This window comes from Eptesicus fuscus, chromosome 17 (genome assembly GCF_027574615.1).
Source record: "Eptesicus fuscus isolate TK198812 chromosome 17, DD_ASM_mEF_20220401, whole genome shotgun sequence".
Classification (NCBI taxonomy): Eukaryota; Metazoa; Chordata; class Mammalia; order Chiroptera; family Vespertilionidae; genus Eptesicus; species Eptesicus fuscus.
In genome coordinates, this window is record NC_072489.1 from 49,747,400 (window position 1) to 49,754,201 (window position 6,802).

The window sequence follows — 6,802 nt, forward strand, 5'->3', positions numbered from 1 at the left end:
GTTCTCCAGGTCTGGTCCTAGCTGGACTTCGGCACTCAGCGAGGACTCAAGGGAAAATAGTCTGTTTTTGTGCTTTGTGTGTATCAGAATCACCTGGGAAGCCTGTTAGAAAGAGGTTCCTGGAGCCCTCCACGGGGTTTCTGTCCTACCAGGCCACGGGGAAGGCATTTACATTCTAGGAAACTTCATGCAGGCGGAGTCCGCTGCTCACACTTTGAAAAACACTGCCCTAGACGGGGGACTTCCCAACAGCCCCTGGAATATTTGTTTTACCCGAGGAAGGGCAGGAGAGATGTGAATGGAGACCATTCAAGGTAGGAGACTCGCCAGCATGGAAAAGTCTAAAGACGGGAGACAGATGGTGATGGTGGGAACTGGTGGTGTTAGGGGGTGGTCATCAGACTGGGTTTGGGGCACGTGTCAGAATTTTTTTAGTTGTCTTTCTACTTACGGTGCTTGGGCAAAAGTCAGTTTTCCAATGGACTCTTTATCCTGGTTCATGGCTGAAAGCACTGTATTCATTCAGACTCCCATGAGATCTGCTGAGAGCCCTGCCCCTCAGGGCAGAGAGCTGAGCACAGTCAGCAGGCCTTTGGGGAGACTGGAGTCACCGGGAACAGGGGCGTCCCCCAGGGCCATGTCCCTGCCAGCAAGGAGCCCTGGAGTTCACACACTTTGTCCCCCGCCCTCCATGAGCCAGCTCTAATGCCAGTATCAGCCCTGCAGGTTCCTGAGCATGTACGCCACACTCGGCGTGTACACTGTGGGACATTATCGCTTGGTCTCCACAATGCTGACAGACAGGTATTGTTACTCTCTCACTTCATAGATGGGGAAAAGGGGGCTCAGAGACCCAGAGTGGCTTGCCCAGGCTCAGACAGCCGGTATGCGGCAGAGTAAGGATTCAAACCCAGGCTTGCATGATTCTGTGCTTTTAACCGCTCTTCTCCACCGCCTGTCTCAGGGGTGGGGTCTTGTGCCTGCATCTCCCTGAAGCCTCCAGACCCTGGGTCCCCCAGGAACAGTGGTCTCGGGAGACTCAGGTGCTTGTGAGTGACCTGAATTGTTAAATTCCTGAAATGGATCTCCTCAACCCCTCCCCTCCTCACAAAGTAGTTAAAGAAGGTCCCCCACCCAGCACACTGCCCGGAACACAGGCAGGACGGCCGAAGCGCCAGAGAAGCAGTTTGTTCCTCCTGCTCACGGAAGAGAGTTTGCCAGGGGAGCTGGGTCTAGGAGGTGAGAGAGGGAAGGGACTCTGGGGTGGGGGCTGCTCCACCTCCTGCATCAGAGAGGGAAGGAAAGCACCGTGTTCTCTGTTCTCGGATAATTCGGGGTATAAGGGTGTGACCAAAAGGGGACTTCCCAGGGCCGCAGAATGCGGGCCAGACTTTGCACTTTAGCCGCTCCTTCCTGATGAATTTCATTGCTCGTTTACCTGCCACCGCTTCCTAACAAGGAGCTGAGATGGTATACAACGCAGCCACGTGTGACCAGGTTAAGCCAACTGAAAACTTCCAAGTGAGGACTGAGGAGAGTTTAAGGGCGGCGAGCGTGCGAGCTGGGAGTGGGGGTGGAATCGTGGTGAAGGAGCCTGAGATGTGACTGGCAGCCTCCTGGGAGCCAGAGCAAAACGGGGACACATGCTCCCTTACTGGGCTCTCCTTGGTAGAATAGCACAAGCCTTCCAGTTCATCTGGGGAAACTGTTCTACTGGACTCTGTATTCTAGAAGAATTGTCTGTGGTGTGAGCAGAGGCCCCGAGAGGCTTGGAAAAAATCCTTAGGTATCTGGCAGGCCAACGCTGGAGAATAGCACAGTGGATGCCCCTCTGGGGGAGACATTAGGCTGGTTCCTGGTCTGTGCGACATGGTTCCTACTGCCGGGTGACACCCCCAGGTGTCCAGTGGCTTGACCTTGGCTCATACCTGTCTAGCTCACATGAGCCAGTGTGCTGGCTTGAGTGTGTGTGTGTGTGTGTGTGTGTGTGTTGTGTGTGTGTGTATGTGTGTGTGTTCTCATTCAAACTGTTTTCAAATGTCTCCTGTTACTTGGCTGAGCTTCTGAGGGCCATGCCCATCGACAAGGAAGAGGCCATTGTCATCCCTGCCGCCTGACTCCCAGCACCCCCTCCTGACAGCATGGTGCTCTGGGTGGGTCCCTCTCTCTCTGGTCCTGGGGAAAACCTCACGGGCATTTACTCTTTGGGGTTCCCCCATGGGCTGACTACAGCCAACCAGGAAGGAACCCCACCTGACTGGGAACTACCTCAAACCTGTCTGGTAAGGACTGGTCCAGGGGATGAGGGGTGCAGAGGGCACCCCCTGCCCATTTGCCCAGGAGATCTCTCACCCTCACTTGCCTGCAAGGCCAGGAGGGAGAGAACTTTCTGGCTCAGAGACAGGGCCCTGTGCTGGGAACCAGGACCCTTGAGTCCCTGTGTCAAATCCACAACGAACTCGCTCAGGCTTGGGCAAGTGTGTGCCTCCTACACGTTTGACATGTGCCTTGTGTCTGCCTGAGGTTGCAGCAAGGGGGTGGGGGTGGTCACTTCTGTCCCTGTACTTTTTTTTTTTTTTTAAATCTAACTTTTTTTTTTTTTAAATAATTTTATTGATTTTTTACAGAGAGGAAGAGAGAGGGATAGAGAGTTAGAAACATCGATGAGAGAGAAACATCAATCAGCTGCCTCCTGCACACCTCCTACTGGGGATGTGCCCGCAACCAAGGTACATGCCCCTGACCGGAATCGAACCCGGGACCCTTGAGTCCGCAGGCCAACGCTCTATCCATTGAGCCAAACCAGTTTCGGCTGTCCCTGTACTTTTCACAGCTCCAGGGCTACCTGCCACAGGCCTGCTGGGAGCCATGATCCTGTCACCACCCTCCCAGTGCAGTCTCCCATCTGCAGAGGACAAGTCCCGCTCCGTGGGGCAGGCTTATTCAGGTGCCATCCTGGTCTCTAGCCCTGCTCCTCGTATGCCTTCACTTGGCATCAGCCACACCTGCTTAATGCCTACCTCATCTCCACCCTCCCTCTCACCCCCATAGCCTCCTTCATGGTTTGGCCGTGCTCAATGCTCATAGGTCCCCAGACAGGCTCCTTCTCAGCTCCTGGATTTTGCACATGGTCTTCCCACTGCCTGGAATGCCCTTCCCTTTTCTCTCTATTTGGAAACTAGGACTTTCTTTCAGATTCTAGGTGAGTGTTACCTTCTTTATGAAGCTTTCCTTGACCCTCTTTGACCTCCCGCAGGTGTTGCTGCTCCAGCACTGTGTCCCAGGGCACAGTCCCCACCCCATACACACACACACAGAGGTTGCCTTGTTGTTATCAGGCTGCCTTGTGACCTGTTTGTAGGGTTGTTTCTGCATTAGCCACTGAGTCTGCTCCCCTGTGGCTGCCACAGAACAGCCATCAATGACTGTCGGTGCAAGTACTGAACATCGTCTCTGCCCGACCCTGGGACTGGCTGGAGCAACAGAGGCCTGAGCCCCAGATCTCTGCCCGGCCACCAGCTGGCTGGAGAAGCAGGGTGTGTCCATGGAACAGTGCCAGGGAGCACCTGCCCTCCACCCCCCACCCTTGACCCTGTTTATTCCCCCCCACCCCCCGCCCCATCCCACCCTCCGCCCAGGTTCCCACCCACCCAGCACTGGGAGGTGACTTTGATAGCTGGTGACACAAACCCTGCTTGTGTTGCCCGGAGCTCGGCCTTTTAACAGTCAGATTCTCCAATAGCCACAGAACTGGGCCTCCTATGCCAGCCTCATCTCTCTGTGTCTAACCCTATCTGTCCTCACTCGCTCTGCATCCCCACCTAGCCAGGCCCACCCAGTTCTCAGGGACCGTTCCAGGCGGATCTGGGAACAAGGCACAGTTTATGACAGTTGTGTAAACACTGGGTGGATGGCCTTGGCTCACCTTGGACACCACCCCTGCCTGGTGCCCACACCTATTCAATGCCTCCCAAAGCCCCAGGGGCTGCAGGGAGGCTTCTCTCTCTCCTGCTTCTAGAAAACACTGGGGCTCGGTCAGGGAGCGAGATTTCACTGCCTGGAAGAGAGACCTTGGTCTAGATTGATTAGGCTGGCCAGGTGATTAATAATTAACCTGACTGTTCTCAGTCACACACACACCCTGCAGCCAGGCATCACCAGAGAGCAGTTCTGCATGGGCCCCATGCCCAAAGCCCCCTGGGAAATCGCCTCTTAGGAGTCTCAGGGCTCCTATCCACCTACATAGGTCCTTCAAGTCCACCTTAAATAAAGCCTTCCTGACTTTTCCCACAGGCTCCGAGGTCTGAGCAGGCTTGGCCAATTTCTAGGGTGCAGCCAGCCTTGGGGGCTCTGCCCTGGGGTGGGATTTGCAGATGAGATTGAACTTTGGCTCCACCTGTGTTGACACTAATGTCCTCCACTCCATGGAGAGTTCCTTCTGAGCACAGCCTCCCCACTTTCTTTCTTACACTCCCACTGCCCTGCGCTCTGTGAAGTGCAGGGCACGCTCAGCCGGCTTGGCTGCTTGTCTGATCCTGGCCCAGGAGCAGCATCCAGCTCAATCAGGTGGGAGTTGGTTAGCCAGGTTGCATTCCACCCTTATCACCAGGGGCCTCCTAAATTCTCCCACTGGTCCTTCTCCAGCCATAAGGACCCTGAGATTCCAGGTGGTTGCTGAGCAACTTGGAAGCTCTGGATCCAAACACCAGGGCTCAGCCAGGCGGCTAAAGTGGGGCTCCCTCATTCCCTCCCTCTTGCCTTCCCTGGGCCTCTGCAAACCTCTCCTTCTAGCTCTTCCCTTATTTTTTCCAAGGTCCCAGGGAAGCATGATCTTCTCCCCAGAGGCCACCTTCCTGCCTACCCTCCTTCTCCACATCTCATCTCCCCTGATCTGAGTCCTTCCTTCCCAGGGGAGGTCACTCTTTTAGCGGGTTGTCCAGCCTTGGGTGGTTAGTTTGGGGCAGGTGGGAGGGGTGGGGTCTCCAGCTCCTGTGGTGCCCTGACCTCAAGCCAGGCAGCACAACCTCTCTCCCTGGGCCTCTGCATCCCAGGAAAACAGGCCATGGTCAGGCCTGCCTGCCTTCCTCCCTCCTGGTGCTGTGTGAGGTAGGATAGAAAGACCTTCGCATAGTGTTTGAGTGCGTGTGTATGTGTACATGTGTTTGTGCCTATGTGTACATGTGTGTGTGTATGTGTGTGTATGCGTACATGCATATGAAGCTTCTGAAGACCTGTGGTCACAGTTGATGGTTTTAAAATCTGAGCCTTCAGCCCTACCTGGTTTGGCTCAGTGGCTAGGCAGGCGTCCTCAAACTAAGGCCCGCGGGCCACATGCGGGTGTTTTTGCCGTTTTGTTTTTTTTACTTCAAAATAAGATATGTGCAGTGTGCATAGGAATTTGTTCATAGTTTGTTTTTTTTTTAACTATAGTCCGGCCCTCCAACGGTCTGAGGGACAGTGAACTGGCCCCCTGTTTAAAAAGTTTGAGGACCCCTGGGCTAGAGTGTCGGCCTGCAGACGGAAGGGTCCTGGGTTTGATTCTGGTCAAGGGCACGTACCTTGGTTGCAGGCTCCTCCCTGGCCCAGGCCCTGGTCAGGGCTCATGTAGGAGGCAACCAATTAATGTTTCTCTGACATCAATGTTTCTCTCTGTCTTTCCTTCCCTCTTCCATCTCCCTAAAAATCAATGGAAAAATATCCTTGGGTGAGGATTAACAAAAAAATTAAAATTAAAAAATAAATAAAATCTGAGCCTTCCCAGGATGCCCCACTACGGGTTGCACCCCAATCCTGCCCCTTGCTGTAGCACAGTGCACCCCCTCCATTTTAACCCACACTGTGATCTGCCTATTCTCTCGATCCAGGCCCAAGAATTATTCCTGTAGGACTATTCAGAGCCTCTTTCCCTTTCTCCTTCCTTGCTAAATAAAATCCTACTGCCAGGCCTTTGCCCCTCCCTCTCTTTGTTATTGAGCAAAACTGGTCAATCTGCAGGGATGGGAGGAACCAGAGGAGTGAGGTTGGGGAGATGTCCTTTGACGATGTCTATGGTTGACTCCCAGAGAGAAGAGGTAGAGAGGGAGAAAGGGAGAGAGGGAGGGCGAGCAGGAGGGAGAGGAAGAGAGAGAATGCACTCACTTTGGGGAAGGTGCCAGGGAGGTTTTGTCGTGTTTTGGTGGAGAGTAGAGAGTTCCAGATGGAGAGAGCGGTTCTGGGCCGCTATGGGTATTAGAGAGTTGGAAACCCAAAGAAATGGAAGCAGGGATGGAAGGTTACAGTCTGTGGATTACAAATTTGCTTTCAGTATTCTTGGAAAGACACAGATAATAGTTTTCATCAGCTCTATGACAGCATGGATTGTAAGTTTCATTTTTATTTCTTGTACAAGTAGGAAAGAAAAAACACGGCCAATTAAATCCTAACACACTGTATTCTTATCAAATCGTTTGTTAGCTGCAGCGTGACTTCAGGGGCTGCAGCCAGGTCCTCTACAAATGTCTTCATAATTTTTTCCCCCACTTAAATGAATATCTGAAAGATGGGTAGACAGGCACGTGCCACCCCCTTTCATCCCCCACTACACACACACCCCACAGTCTGGACATCTGGGTGACCAGATGACCCGATTTCAATCCTCCTGTGTATGTGTGGGTGCTTGGTGGCCTTGGTGCCGGCAGTGTACCAATTGCTCTGATTATGCCAGGCTCTTGAGGAAAGTATAGCCAGGGATCTCACACACAAAGAACGTGTTTGTGCAGGCTGAGGCGGGGAGAAGGAGGTTTTACAGCGGTTTTAAGAAAGA